This window comes from Scyliorhinus torazame, chromosome 11 (assembly GCF_047496885.1).
Source record: "Scyliorhinus torazame isolate Kashiwa2021f chromosome 11, sScyTor2.1, whole genome shotgun sequence".
Taxonomy (NCBI): Eukaryota; Metazoa; Chordata; class Chondrichthyes; order Carcharhiniformes; family Scyliorhinidae; genus Scyliorhinus; species Scyliorhinus torazame.
Window position 1 is genome coordinate 1,625,462 of NC_092717.1, and position 16,138 is coordinate 1,641,599.

At 47.6% G+C, this 16,138-nt stretch overlaps 1 protein-coding gene across 2 annotated transcripts in view; it reads left to right on the top strand.

The window, feature by feature from the left end:
* Positions 1–3,664, top strand: part of stard3nl (STARD3 N-terminal like) — a 44,387-nt gene extending 40,723 nt beyond the window's left edge. For both annotated transcript variants that reach the window (XM_072466845.1, XM_072466844.1), the window contains one exon: positions 1,375–3,664. The gene's annotated coding sequence lies outside the window, so the exon portion shown is untranslated. The remainder of the gene's footprint in view (positions 1–1,374) is intronic.
* Positions 3,665–16,138: the final 12,474 nt, after the last annotated feature.

Consider the following 16,138-nt stretch of genomic DNA (forward strand, 5'->3'; position numbering starts at 1 on the left):
CAGACTCAACATCTACCAATTCCTTCTCTTTGGTGAATACTGATGCAAAGTATTCATTTAGTACCTCGCCCATTTCCTCTGGCTCCACACATAGATTCCCTTGCCTATCCTTCAGTGGGCCAACCCTTTCCCTGGCTACCCTCTTGCTTTTTATGTAAGTTGACAATTTCACAATGTCAACTCTACCTCCATCTTGTTCTGTTTTTCCTTTGCTGGTTTGGTCTTGTTGATTCACACAGCTGATGTGTAGTCATTTACACCTCCTCACTCGCACCTCCCCACTCGCACCTCCTCACTCGCGCCTCCTCACTCGCACCTCCTCACTCGCGCCTCCCCACTCGCACCTCCTCACTCGCGCCTCCTCACTCGCACCTCCTCACTCGCGCCTCCTCACTTGCGCCTCCTCACTCGCACCTCGGCACTCGCGCCTCCTCACTCGCACCTCGGCACTCGCGCCTCCTCACTCGCGCCTCCTCACTCGCGCCTCCTCACTCGCGCCTCCTCACTCGCACCTCCTCACTCGCGCCTCCTCACTCGCACCTCGGCACTCGCGCCTCCTCACTCGCGCCTCCTCACTCGCACCTCCTCACTCGCGCCTCCTCACTCGCACCTCCTCACTCGCGCCTCCTCACTCGCACCTCGGCACTCGCGCCTCCTCACTCGCGCCTCCTCACTCGCACCTCCTCACTCGCGCCTCCTCACTTGCACCTCCTCACTCGCGCCTCCTCACTCGCACCTCGGCACTCGCGCCTCCTCACTCGCGCCTCCTCACTCGCGCCTCCTCACTCGCGCCTCCTCACTCGCGCCTCCTCACTCGCGCCTCCCCACTCGCGCCTCCCCACTCGCGCCTCCCCACTCGCGCCTCCCCACTCGCGCCTCCCCACTCGCGCCTCGGCACTCGCGCCTCCTCACTCGCGCCTCCTCACTCGCGCCTCCTCACTCGCGCCTCCCCACTCGCGCCTCCCCACTCGCGCCTCCCCACTCGCGCCTCCCCACTCGCGCCTCCCCACTCGCGCCTCCCCACTCGCGCCTCCCCACTCGCGCCGCCCCACTCGCGCCGCCCCACTCGCGCCGCCCCACATCAGTTGTTTGTTAACATCTCTCTTTGACTTTTTCACCATGCGCATCTCCCTGCTCTGTATCACACGCCTTCTCTTTGTTCCCTCCTGCCCCTCACCCTGTAATCTTGTCATTGTAATTGTGGATTTATCAGACTCTCCACCATCAAGTGAAACTGCGTTTACTTTGCATTTATATCTTAGACACAAATTAAAATGCGATCACTCAATACATTTACTTGAGTAAATTATTGATTGTGCATCTGTGTTTTCAGTTGTGAAATTATGAGCAACTTGATTTTTTTTCTCTCTCCAGGTGCCCTCCTCTCCACAGTCAGCATGTGGGTGCAGCTCAGTCTGGAAGGGATCGTGGGAAAGTTTCTATGAAGAACTTAGCTGCTGAATTCTCCCATTCTAGAAATTATTTTGCGGAGCAAAGTGATGTGATTGGCAGCGGGAAGTCTGTGGTTCGTTATATGCTGCCTCCACCTGATGGAAGTGGATCACTTCACTGCCTTACACCAGCTTTGCAATGGTTTCAGGATCCCGCTATCACTGAACTCAAATCCACAATTAGCTGCTGCACACCATTTCTCAAAGCAGCTTATTTTAGGCTCCACACCAATTATTTCAGGGATTAATCATTTCACTGAAATATTTGAGGATCACTGACGAGTGTGATCTAGTTACCTGACTGATGTGATCGGACTTATTCACTTTAAGCATTATGTTGCACTAAAATTGTTGAATATTTTTGTTTGGTCGTTCATTATTTTAAATGGAATTGGCCAAATGCAGCAAAGCTTTATGAAGTATAAAGTGTTCTTGAACATTCATGTTTTTTTAGATTTACACCTTTTGTAAAGAAAACCATGAGATACCCGGAGGGGGGATTGCGCAGACGTGGCTGTGTGTCAGCCCGTGTTGCACAGAGGGGGGATTGCGCAGACGTGGCTGTGTGTCAGCCCATGTTGCACAGAGGGGGGATTGCGCAGACGTGGCTGTGTGTCAGCCCATGTTGCACAGAGGGGGGATTGCGCAGACGTGGCTGTGTGTCAGCCCATGTTGCACAGAGGGGGGATTGCGCAGACGTGGCTGTGTGTCAGCCCATGTTGCACAGAGGGGGGATTGCGCAGACGTGGCTGTGTGTCAGCCCATGTTGCACAGAGGGGGGATTGCGCAGACGTGGCTGTGTGTCAGCCCATGTTGCACAGAGGGGGGATTGCGCAGACGTGGATGTGTGTCAGCCCATGTTCTGTGTTTCTGTTCCAGGGCATCGCCTGAAGCTTTCTTCACTTCATCACAAGTTTATTGAAAGAAATGTTTTACATCATTTATATTTTGCTGACAATAGCAACACATTAAGCAGAAAAGTACATAACATATTAACAATGAAACCAAACACAATGTTTGTGACAAAGTGGAGAATTAGGGACATTTTATTCATATCCTTAACTTCTCCAGGGGTTGCCGAAAGCCCCAGAACCCAATGCAGGTGACGAGATCAAATTTCTGCCTCCGATATTGGCAAGTAATTGGGATATATCAGCTGCCAGCACTCCCATAGTGACACTCGCTCGGTGTGTGACCTGGCGCTGTAGGAGTGGTTATATTGCGAGATGAGAGGCACCAATGCAGATATTCCAACCCTTTTTAAGTTTTAATTGCATATCTTTTTAATAATCAAAGCAGTAGATTTATAAATTAATGCAATAAGTCATTATAATCAATTTTAGTTGCAAGGTTTTTTGTGTAAGTGTTAAATAATGTGTTGTAAAATAAGATACTGATTAATTCTTAAAAGGAATGCCCCTCTGGGACAAGGTTCCAACTGTTGGTGACCCTCTCCCCAGCTCCCTCCGCAATGAGATATTGTTGTATTTTCAGATTTCTGTGCCTCCGCTCTAACAAAGCACTTATTTGATTTTGAAGCAAGGCTGACTGACCTCTGAAGATGGTCCTGTGCTGGCAAAGTCTTTCATAAGATGCCTGATCACCAACACTTCTGGCCTCTTGAGTCGGCTGCAGACACAAACAATGGGGACTGATATTTCCTGGGCCATTGGATTATGTGTGAATTCTTTGATCTGACATAAATCGTGTCGGACTTGCCATCATCGGCCTGAAGGAAGGAAGGTCACTGCTAGAGCGGGGACATTATAAAGGTGCATGCCAGTTACAGGTGCTAGTTAATTGATAACACCTCTATTTGATAGACAATCCTGGGCTCTTCATTTCACAGACTTCCACCCCCCCCTGGATATGACCAGATATCTGGGAATGGGCATATTGAGCGTGTGTGTTAATTGCTTCTGAAAAAATAATGTATTGTAGAAAATATTTTAACATTAGCTTAAATTGGATTGAAATGGAATTGTACGTAATGTGCATTTAATCATCTGCTTCAGTGTTTTTGTGGAAAATCTTCAGTTTAATTGTATACGAGCAGGAACTCTGTAAATGGCAGAATCACAGTATTCTGTGATGGTAAGTGTGGTGGCTACACTGAAATGGTTATAATTGCTTATTGCATGTTCCGGGGTTTGAACTTGCATCATATTTTTGTATAAAATGCTCTTAATTAAAAATCCATGATTTTAATTCTATTATATTGCTTTGTTCGAATTATTGGTTAAAACATTGTTTTGGCACAAAAAACAACTGAATTGTCAAAAGCAGGCTCTAGGAACAAATTTATTCCGTGATTTGATGCTCATCCTATCGTAATACCATCTTTCCCTTTTTGTGTTTGCAGTCTTGGATTGTTTTGTATTCCGATTGTTTTTAAAGATGTCACCGATGACATTCGATATCCTGCCTTTTGTTTAGCCTCCAGTTGGTCGTGATCGAGTGAACACCATTGTTATCTCTGTCACTAGTCTTCTGGCGTTCCCTGTCCGTGCACTTTCCAAGGTCTTACTATGGGCTGCTGGTCAAAAACACACTCACTGGGTGACAGGGCTGAGTGCTGCTGAAGGGGAGGCTGGATATTGACATTTTGCGCTCATCAATCTTTCTGGTCAAACTTTGCACAAAGGGATTTAGCACTCTAAATAATTCAACTGTTGATATTGAACACCCAAGACTAGTTAAAAATGAAAATAATAAAGGTGTTGACTAAGCTTCAGAATCAGTCAAACTGACCCCAGCTCCTGCCTTTATACCAGTGAACCTGGGATTTTATGATTGCAATTTTCAAGTCATTTCATCTGAAATAAGTGAATCACTTTATACATTAAGACATTTGCAATAAAAATAAACGGATCAATGAAAATGGAAGAAAGCTATTTTATTTGAGAAAATGTCTATTTAAGGAAAGATGTAAATGTTTTGGCAGCAGATCAGAAAGGTTTAATACCAGGATGGGCTGGTGGTCTTGAGGAGAGGTTGGACAGGTTAGATTTGTATCCACTAGGGGCTGGTTTAGCACAGTGGGCTAAACAGCTGGCTTGTAATACAGAACAAGGCCAGCAGCACGGGTTCAATTCCTGTACCGGCCTCCCTGAACAGGTGCCGGAATGTGGCGACTAGGGGCTTTTCACAGTAACTTCATTGAAGCCGACTTGTGACAATAAGCGATAATTATTATTAAGAGTTTAGAAGAGTACAAGGCGACTTGATCGAAACCTATGAGATCCTGAGTGGTGTTGACAGGGTGGACATGGAGAGGATATTTCCTCTTGTGGGAGAATCTATTCAAAAATAAGGGATCCCTCATTCAAGACCGAGATGAGGAATTGTTTTTCTGAGGGTGATGAATCTCTGAAAGTCTCTTTCTCAAAAGGCAGTGGAAGTAGAATCTTGGAATATTTTTAAGGCAGAGCGAGAGAGATTCTTGATTAACAAGGAGGTGGACGTTTACCGGGTGGTCGGCAGGAATGTGGAGTTGAAGTTACAATTAGATCAGCCAGAATCTCTCATAACAGCAGAGCAGCTCGAGGGGCTGACTGGCCGACTCCTAATTCACATGTTTGGTGTTTTGTGACGTTTTTCTGTCCTTGTATCACTTTTTGTTTAATTTATTAATTTTTATTGTTGGAAACTGAGGTGCTGGGTATTTGTTCCTCACTTTTAAATGAAAAGCCATTTACTTTAGGCCCCTTTTGATCGAATTATGCTGCAATTTTCTATGTATTTGTATAATTTCTACTTCCTTTATGGTAGCTTCATTAATGTAAAAGTACTTCATTTTAATTTAGTCCACTGATCCAGTAGCCAGGACAAATTAAATGGCTCAGTGCTGGTCAAATATCGGACGATATGGCAGTGTTTAGTGACCCAATAACCAGGTTTACTACACACTCTGTTCCTCACTATAATTCCACCTGTCACCTGCTGTAAAGTGTTGCTACTTGTTCCTTTGAGAGTTGCACCTTGAGGTCTAATCCATCAATAACATGGTAACTCTGTGATACGGCTGTGTGATATCAGACTGTCTTTTGTATTTAGGTTGTTTCTGTCGCTGTCATATGGAGGTAAATGGCCTCCGCAAGACTTGTATTTAAGCTCACGGTTTATGTGAGATGTCACATTAATAAAAGATAATCAATTCTGCGATAATGCAGCTAATACAATTTTACAAAAGACTAAGTGAATAATCAATTAGACTCGCCAAAACCTCAAAGCCCAAAGATGTGCAGGTTAGGTGGATTGGCCATGCTAAATTGCTCCTCGGTATTCAAGGATGTGCAGGTTAGGTGGGGTTATAGGGTCGGGGTGGGAGAGCAAGCATAGATCAGGTTCTCTTTCAGAGGGTCGATGCAGACTCGATGGGCCAAATGGCCGCTTTTGGGTTTCTATGGATAATTTAAATGCATTTTAATGGCAGAAAATACATTTTGACTCTTTTTCTATTATGGATTTAACAGCCCCAGGCACAGATTTATCAAATGTTCTCATTTTCAGTGTTTAGTTCTTTACCCCTGTGCAATAAAATTAAAATTGGATTAAATTTGAATGCATCTTTCAAATTAAGATATGGTGGTAATTTTCCCGTACCAGCCTCCCCGAACAGGTGCCGGAATGTGGCGACTATGGGTCGCCTTCTCCACATCTAACGCCACCTCCAGCTCCCTTCCCTCTGCCGGTAAAAGCACCACATTCAGCAGCCACACATTCGGCGACAGCTGTCTGCCCTTGACGAACCCATCTGATCCTCCCCCACCACCTTCGGAAGACACTCGTCCAGCCTCACCGGTAACACCTTCACCAATATCTTAACATCCACATTCAGTAGAGAAATGGGCCTCTAGGACGCATGCTCCACCAGATCCTTCTCCTTTTTCAGTAATAATGAGATGGATGTCGCCTCATTGTCCCCAGCAATCCTCCCTTTCCCATCGTGCCCTCAAATATTTCCACCAACAGCGGTGCCAACTTATCCTCTTTTTTATAAATTTAGAGTACCCAATTATTTTTTTATTAAGGGGCAATTTAGCGTGGCTAATCCACCTACCCTGCACATCTTTGGGTTGTGGGGGTGAAACCCACGCAGACACGGGGAGAATGTACAAACTCCACACGGACAGTGACCCGGGGCCGGGATCGAACCCGGGTCCTCGGTACCACAGGCAGCAGTGCTAACCACTGAGTCATCCTTGCCGCCCCCACTGTTGTAACACTCACCTAAGCTGGCTCAGACAGAGGAAGCTCCACATGTCAATCCCTGGAAAGCGAAAGCAGCGACCTGTGTTTAAACTCCTCAGATCCTTGAGCTACAAACCATTCATTTATTTCTCTCACTGCGCTGTGATTGACAGCTTACACACACACACACACACAGCTGTCAGCCTTGCTTCATTCATCTTCCTTCGTCGTTGAGTAACTGTAGTGCTCAAATCACAAATGCTGTCAATTCCCTGCTGACCACTTCAAACTCACTCAAGAGGGTGATTGATAAGCACTTAACTCTCTTTGAAGTGGCTGATGTTCATAAACATTGTGGTTAAAGCACTTTAGAGTTACTCAACCATGAAGGAAGCGAGAGTAATGGTCAATGGATATTTTGCAGGCTGGAGGGAAGTTTGGAGTGGCGTTCCCTGGTGATCGGTATTGGCACCCTTGCTGTTCTTTATAAGTGATCTAGATCTAGGTGTGCAGGGGACAATTTCAAACTTTGCAGATGACACAAAACTTAGAGGTATTGTAAACTGTGAAGAATACAGTGTAGAACTTAGAAAGGATGTAGACAGTTGGTGGTGTGGGTAGATAGATGGCAGATGAATTTCAATGTGGAGAAGTGACAAGTGACACATTTTGGCAAGAAGAGCATGGAGAGAATATAAAATAAAGGGCAAAATGCTTAAAGGTGTGCAGGAGCAGAAGGACCTGGGTGTATATGTGTGCAGATCATTGAATGTGGGGGGACAGGTAGAGAGAGCAGTTAATAAAGTATGTATCATTCTGGGCTTTATTAATAGGGGCATAGAGTACAAGAGTGAGGAGGTTATGCTGAACTTATACAAGACACTAATTAGACCTCAGCTGAAATATTGTGCACAGTTCTGGGCGCCACACAATGGGAAGGATGTGAACACTTTGGAGAGAGCGCAGACGAGGTTTACAAGGATGGTTCCAGGGATGAGAAACTTCAGGTATGAGGATAGATTGGCGAGGTTGGGACTGGTCTCCTTGGAGAGAAGAAAGTGAAGAGGAGATTTGATAGAGACGTTCAAAACCATGAGGGGGCTGGACAGAGTAGATAGGGAGAAATTTCCCACTTGTTAAAGGATCAGGAATGAGAGGGCACAGATTTAAAGTGATTTTCAACAGAAGCAAATGCAATGTGAAATACTTTATCACACAGAAAGTGACTGGGGTCTGGAATGCACGACCCGGACGTGTGGTGGAGGCAGGTTCAATCGAGGCATTCGAGAGGACATTAGATGATTTTTAGAATAGAAAAAATGTGCGGGGAAAGGCAGGGGAATGGTACTAAGTCATGACGCTCGTTTGGAGAGCCGGTGTAGAGACGAAGCGGCCTCTTTGTGCGCCGTAACAATTCTGAGATTCTGTGAACGGAGCAGATTTCTGAGCCAATAATTTATCCTCCATCACCATCAAAAAACAGATTATCTGTGTGTTGTCACATTACAATTTGTAGAAGTTTGTGGTGCACAAATTAACTGTCACATTTCCTACATGACAACACACTTCAAAAGTATTTCATTGACGGTGATATGATGGGCTGAATGGACCTTTCTCTGCTCCTATAATTCTCTAACTATTCTAAAGCACTTTGAGATTCAGCTGCTTTATAAACTGAAGTTTTTTTCCCCTCTGATGAAGCTTTCCGTTTTCTGTCTCAAATTTCCTAATGTGTGACATCTTGTTTTATAAACCCACGTGAAGTGCTTTGGGATCATAGATCATAGAATTTACAGTGCAGAAGGAGGCCATTCGGCCCATCGAGTTTGGAAAGAGCACCCCACCCAAGGTCAACACCTCAACCCTACCCCCATAACCCAGTAAACCCACCCAACACTAAGGGCAATTCATCATGGCCAATTCACCTAACCTCCACATCTTTGGACTGTGAGAGGAAACCAGAGCACCCGGAGGAAACCCACGCACACACGGGGAGGATGTGCAGACTCCGCACAGACAGTGACCCAAGCCGGAATCGAACCTGGGACCCTGGAGCTGTGAAGCAATTGTGCTATCCACAATGCTACCGTGCTGCCCTTTGTTATTTATGTTCAAAGTGTTACATAAATTCAAGTTGTTTCTGTTGCTGAATGAAATTTTGTGATAGTATTTACCAGAATTAGCCCACTTCATGTTGGTAAGGAATTCGACTTGTACTGCCGCTGTTTGATCACCGGAGGGAGCCATTCATTGTTTTGGAAAGACTGACTGCATCAGATTCTGCAAAATGACCCAATTCCTTAGCCATGAATAACAATTCATCTCTTTGGGATTGGATTGGATTGGATTTGTTTATTGTCACGTGTACCGAGGTACAGTGAAAAGTATTTTTCTGCGAGCAGCTCAACAGATCATTAAGTCCATGAGAAGAAAAGGGAATAAAAGAAAATACATAATAGGGCAACACAACATATACAATGTAACTGCATAAGCACTGGCATCGGATGAAGCATACAGGGTGTAGTGTTAATGAGGTCAGTCCATAAGAGGGTCATTTAGGAGTCTGGTGACAGTGGGGAAGAAGCTGTTTTTGAGTCTGTTTGTGCGTGTTCTCAGACTTCTGTATCTCCTGCCCGATGGAAGAAGTTGGAAGAGTGAGTAAGCCGGGTGGGAGGGATCTTTGATTATACTGCCCGCTTTCCCCAGGCAGCGGGAGGTGTAGATGGAGTCAATGGATGGGAGGCAGGTTCGTGTGATGGACTGGGCGGTGTTCACGACTCTCTGAAGTTTCTTGCGGTCCTGGGCCGAGCAGTTGCCATACCAGGCTGTGATGTAGCCTGATAGGATGCTTTCTATGGTGCATCAAAAGATCGAGTTCTAAATGCCTCTTCAGTCGGGCCCATTTACAAAATTGTTTGATAATCAGTATAAGGAAGGCATTTGGCCTGGAGTGGATTTGGATACTGAGTGATATTGATTGAGAATGAAACGGATTGGGTGTGAAATCCGTCAGCAAGATTGGCAATATTACTGGTCAGAATGCATGACATGAAGAAACCCTTTAGTCCAGTGACAACATATATGATTTTACATCTTTAATTTCTGATAAACCTTTTTAACCAATAGGTGGAAGGCTGTCGGTACAGGTACTCTAATGTGTCCTTTCATTATTTTCAAAGTCATATTTTAGTTGAAAACAGGATTATTCTGGGGCACCTTTCCTCCGGCATGATAGAACATAGAAAATACAGCACAGAACAGGCCCTTCGGCCCACGATGTTGTGCCGAACCTTTGTCCCAGATTAATCATAGATTATTATAGAATTTACAGTGCAGAAGGAGGCCACCCGGCCCATCGAGTCTGCGCCGGCCCCTGGAAAGAGCACCCTACCCAAGGTCAACACCTCCACCCTATTATCATGGCCAATCCACCTAACCACATCTTTGGACTGTGGGAGGAAACCGGAGCACCCGGAGGAAACCCACGCACACACGGGGAGGACGTGCAGACTTCGCACAGACAGTGACCCAAGCCGGGAATCGAACCTGGGTCCCTGGAGCTGTGAAGCAATTAATTGTGCTATCCACAATGCTACCATGCTGCCCTTAAGAACAAATTAATCTACACTATATCATTCTACCGTAATCCATGTACCTATCAAATAGCTGCTTGAAGGTCCCTAATGTTTCTGACTCAACTACTTCCACAGGCAGTGCATTCCATGCACCCACTACTCTCTGGGTAAAGAACCTACCTCTGACATCCCCCCTATATCTTCCACCATTCACCTTAAATTTATGTCCCCTTGTAATGGTTTGTTCCACCCAGGGAAAAAAGGTCTCTGACTGTCTACTCGATCTATTCCCCTGATCATCTTATAAACCTCTATCAAGTCGCCCCTCATCCTTCTCCGTTCTAATGAGAAAAGGCCTAGCACCCTCAACCTTTCCTCGTAAGACCTACTCTCCATTCCAGGCAACATCCTGGTAAATCTCCTGCACCTTTTCCAAAGCTTCCACATCCTTCCTAAAATGAGGCGACCAGAACTGTACACAGTACTCCAAATGTGGCCTTACCAAAGTTTTATACAGCTGCCTCATCACCTCACGGCTCTTAAATTCAATCCCTCTGTTAATGAACGCGAGCACACCATAGGCCTTCTTCACAGCTCTATCCACTTGAGTGGCAACTTTCAAAGATGTATGAACATAGACCCCAGGATCTCTCTGCTCCTCCACATTGCCAAGAACTCTACCGTTAACCCTGTATTCTGCATTCATATTTGTCCTTCCAAAATGGACAACCTCATACTTTTCAGGGTTAAACTCCATCTGCCACTTCTCAGCCCAGCTCTGCATCCTATCTATGTCTCTTTGCAGCTGACAACAGCCCTCCTCACTATCCACAACTCCACCAATCTTCGTATCGTCTGCAAATTTACTGACCCACCCTTTAACTCCCTCATCCAAGTCATTAATGAAAATCACAAACAGCAGAGGACCCAGAACTGATCCCTGCGGTACGCCACTGGTAACTGGGCTCCAGGCTGAATATTTGCCATCCACCACCACTCTCTGACTTCTATCGGTTAGCCAGTTCGTTATCCAACTGGTCAAATTTCCCACTATCCCATGCCTCCTTACTTTCTGCATAAGCCTACCATGGGGAACCTTATCAAATGCCTTACTAAAATCCATGTACACTACATCCACTGCTTTACCTTCATCCACATGCTTGGTCACCTTCCCAAAGAATTCAATAAGACTTGTAAGGCAAGACCTACCCCTCACAAATCCGTGCTGACTATCCCTAATCAAGCAGTTTCATTCCAGATGCTCAGAAATCCTATCCTTCAGTACCCTTTCCATTACTTTGCCTACCACCGAAGTAAGACTAACTGGCCTGTAATTCCCAGGGTTAGCCCTAGTCCCTTTTTTGAACAGGGGCACGACATTCGCCACTCTCCAATCCCCTGGTACCACCCCTGTTGACAGTGAGGAAGAAAAGATCATTGCCAACGGCTCTGCAATTTCATCTCTTGCTTCCCATAGAATCCTTGAATATATCCCATCAGGCCCGGGGGACTTATCTATCCTCATGTTTTTCCAAATGCCCAACACATCTTCCTTCTTAACAAGTATTTCCTCGAGCTTACCAGTCTGTTTCACACTGTCCTCTCCAACAATATGGCCCCTCTCATTTGTAAATACAGAAGAAAAGTACTCGTTCAAGACCTCTCCTATCTCTTCAGACTCAATACACAATCTCCCGCTACTGTCCTTGATCGGACCTACCCTCGCTCTAGTCATTCTCATATTTCTCACATATGTGTAAAAGGCCTTGGGGTTTTCCTTGATCCTACCCGCCAAAGATTGTTCATGCCCTCTCTTAGCTCTCCTAATCCCTTTCTTCAGTTCCCTCCTGGCTATCTTGTACCCCTCAGCGCCCTGTCTGAACCTTGTGTCCTCAACCTTGCATAAGTCTCCTTCTTCCTCTTAACAAGACATTCAACCTCTCTTGTCAACCATGCTTCCCTCACTCGACCATCTCTTCCCTGCCTGACAGGGACATGCATATCAAGGACACGTAGTACCTGTTCCTTGAACAAGTTCCACATTTCACTTGTGTCCTTCCCTGACAGCCTATGTTCCCAACTTATGCACTTCAATTCTTGTCTGACAACATCGTATTTACCCTTCCCCCAATTGTAAACCTTGCCCTGTTGCACGCACCTATCCCTCTCCATTACTAAAGTGAAAGTCACAGAATTGTGGTCACTATCTCCAAAATGCTCCCCCACTAACAAATCTATCACTTGCCCTGGTTCATTACCAAGTACCAAATCCAATATTGCCCCTCCTCTGGTCGGACAATCTACATACTGTGTTAGAAAAGCTTCCTGGACACACTGCACAAACACCACCCCATCCAAACTATTTGATCTAAAGAGTTTCCACTCAATGTTTGGGAAGTTAAAGTCACCCATGACTACTACCCTGTGACTTCTGCACCTTTCCAAAATCTGTTTCCCAATCTGTTCCTCCACATCTCTGCTACAATTGGGGGGCCTATAGAAAACTCCCAACAAGGTGACTGCTCCTTTCCTATTTCTGACTTGATGATGTGAGTATGAGTTGTGTAATGTATTCCAGGTTCAAACTGCTTTGAAGAGGACTGTTTCTCTGGAAAATCCCAGGTGTTACCAACCTAAAGTGGTTAATAGGCTAATTGGAAAATGTTCCCAGCTATTGCAGAGTGGGGAGTTTTGTGGCTTGTGCCAGTACAGGCTACGCAGCGTGCACACATTGTTTTCGGAATATTTAAATTTGTTCCTGACTACACCATCATAGAAAATCAGAATCTTGCTGGCCTCGCTGAGCTTTGGGAGCAAAAATAAATGGCCAGCGAAATGCTGAGAGATCAAAGATTGCAGAGAGAGTAATTCTGTCCAGCACTGGCGACAAATTTACTTTGTTTGGCTTCAATAAGACACTTTACTGGGGTGGTATTGCATGTAGTTTATTTTACACCATTCCTAGCCCAGGGCCGCCACCACCCAGAAGGAAAAGGGCAGCAGGTGCCAAAAACGCCACCAGCTCCAAGTTCCCCTCGAAGTCACTCACCATCCTGACTTGGAAATATATTGGCCGTTCCTTCACTGTCGCTGGGGCAACATCCTGGAACTCCCTCCCTAACAGCACTGTGGGTGTACCTACACCACATGGATGGCAGCGGTTCAAGAAGGCAGCTCACAGACACCTTCTCAAAATCAGCTGTGATTAGACAATAAATGCCCCTGAACAAATAAAAAATAAATAAATACAACTTGCAACTAACTAAGTGGAGGATTCGGTGTGGCAGTGGCATTGTCGCTGGGTAATGACCTGGTCCCGGGTTTGAATCCCAGCACAGCAGGTGGTGGAATTTAAACTCAATAAAAAATCTGGAATTAAAAGTTTAATGATGTCCATAAAACCATTGTCGATTATCATAAAACCCCATCTGGTACACTAATGTCCTTTAGGGAAGGAGATCTTTTTAAAAAATATTTTAATTCAAATGTTAATATTTTAACAATTAAACATATGTAACATGGAAAATTTAAAAAAAATAAAACCAACCCAAAACAAGACCGTTTTCAGCAAAAAGACCGAAATAGGCACTGAAATAAAAATAAAATTGCGGCAAAATGTTCACCTTAGCTGTGGGCACCGGCTTGGCCGACAGGGAAAGGCTGTCCCATCTCAGCAAATCCGCCTTAACCCTGATCACCAAACCCGTGAAGTTCAATTTAAATGGCTGATCCCATTCCCAAACCACCTGCACTCCCAAAATGGCAACGCCACCCCCCAACTCCCCCCACACCAACCCCCCCACCCCCATTCTCCACCCCAACTCCCCCCACACCAACACAACCCCATCCTGCAACCCAACGCCCCCACACCCCTGCCATCACTCGCCCCACCCCCTCACGCCCCACAGCCCACCCCAACCCCTCCACCCCCCCATTCTCCACCCCAACACCCCCCACCCCAATTCTCCACCCCAACACCCCCCACCCCAATTCTCCACCCCAACTCCCCCCACCCCAACTCCCTGCACCCCAACCCCCCCACCCCCATTCTCCACCCCAACACCCCCACCCCCATCTTACATCCCAACTCCCCCCCACCCCTGCCATAACTCACCCCACCCCCTCACGCCCCACAGCCCACCCCAACACCCCCATCCCAACACCCCCCCACCCCACACCCTGCACCCCAACTCCCCCCACACAAGCCCCCCACCCCATTCTCCACCCCACATCCTCCACCCCCACCATAACTCACCCCAACCCCCCACCCCTCCTAAGCCCACCCCAACCCCTCCACTTCCCCATTCTCCACCCCAACTCCCCTCCACCCCAACTCCCCCCACCCCAACTCACCCCCACGCCCCCACCCTCCACCCCCATCCCAACCCCCCACCCCAACTCCCTCCCCCCCAACCCCCACCACATCCCCCCACCCCAACTCCCCTCAACCCAACCCCCCCCACTGCAACCCCTCCACCCCAACCCCCCCCCCCCCACTGCTGCTTCACAGTGTCAGGGTTTCGGGTTTTCATAGTATTTACAGTGCAGAAGGAGGCCATTCAGCCCATTGAGTCTGCACCGGCCCCTGGGAAAGAGCACCCCACCCAAGCCCACACCTCCAGCTTATCCCCATAACCCAGTAACCCCACCTAACCTTTTGGACACTAAAGGCAATTTATCACGGCCAATCCACCTAACCTGCACATCTTTGGACTGTGGGAGGAAACCAGAGCATCCGGAGGAAACCCACGCAGACACGGGGAGAACGTGCAGACTCCGCACAGACAGTCACCTGAGGCTAGAATTGAGGCCGGGACCCTGGCACTGTGAGGCAGCAGTGCTAACCACTGTGCCACCCTGACGCTGTGAGGCAGCAGTGCGAACCACTGTGCCACCCTGACGCTGTGAGGCAGCAGTGCTAACCACTGTGCCACCCTGACGCTGTGAGGCAGCAGTGCTAACCACTGTGCCACCCTGACGCTGTGAGGCAGCAGTGCTAACCACTGTGCCACCCTGACGCTGTGAGGCAGCAGTGCTAACCACTGTGCCACCCTGACGCTGTGAGGCAGCAGTGCGAACCAGTGTATCACCCTGACGCTGTGAGGCAGCAGTGCTAACCAGTGTATCACCCTGACGCTGTGAGGCAGCAGTGCGAACCAGTGTATCACCCTGACGCTGTGAGGCAGCAGTGCGAACCAGTGTATCACCCTGACGTTGTGAGGCAGCAGTGCTAACCACTGTGCCACCCTGACGCTGTGAGGCAGCAGTGCGACCCAGTGTATCACCCTGACGCTGTGAGGCAGCAGTGCTAACCAGTGTATCACCCTGACGCTGTGAGGCAGCAGTGCGAACCCGTGTATCACCCTGACGCTGTGAGGCAGCAGTGCGAACCAGTGTATCACCCTGACGCTGTGAGGCAGCAGTGCTAACCAGTGTATCACCCTGACGCTGTGAGGCAGCAGTGCGAACCCGTGTATCACCCTGACGCTGTGAGGCAGCAGTGCGAACCCGTGTATCACCCTGACGCTGTGAGGCAGCAGTGCTAACCACTGTGCCACCCTGACGCTGTGAGGCAGCAGTGCGAACCCGTGTATCACCCTGACGCTGTGAGGCAGCAGTGCTAACCAGTGTATCACCCTGACGCTGTGAGGCAGCAGTGCGAACCAGCGTATCACCCTGACGCTGTGAGGCAGCAGTGCGAACCCGTGTATCACCCTGACGCTGTGAGGCAGCAGTGCGAACCAGTGTATCACCCTGACGCTGTGAGGCAGCAGTGCGAACCAGTGTATCACCCTGACGCTGTGAGGCAGCAGTGCGAACCCGTGTATCACCCTGACGCTGTGAGGCAGCAGTGCTAACCACTGTGCCACCCTGACGCTGTGAGGCAGCAGTGCTAACCACTGTGCCACCCTGACGCTG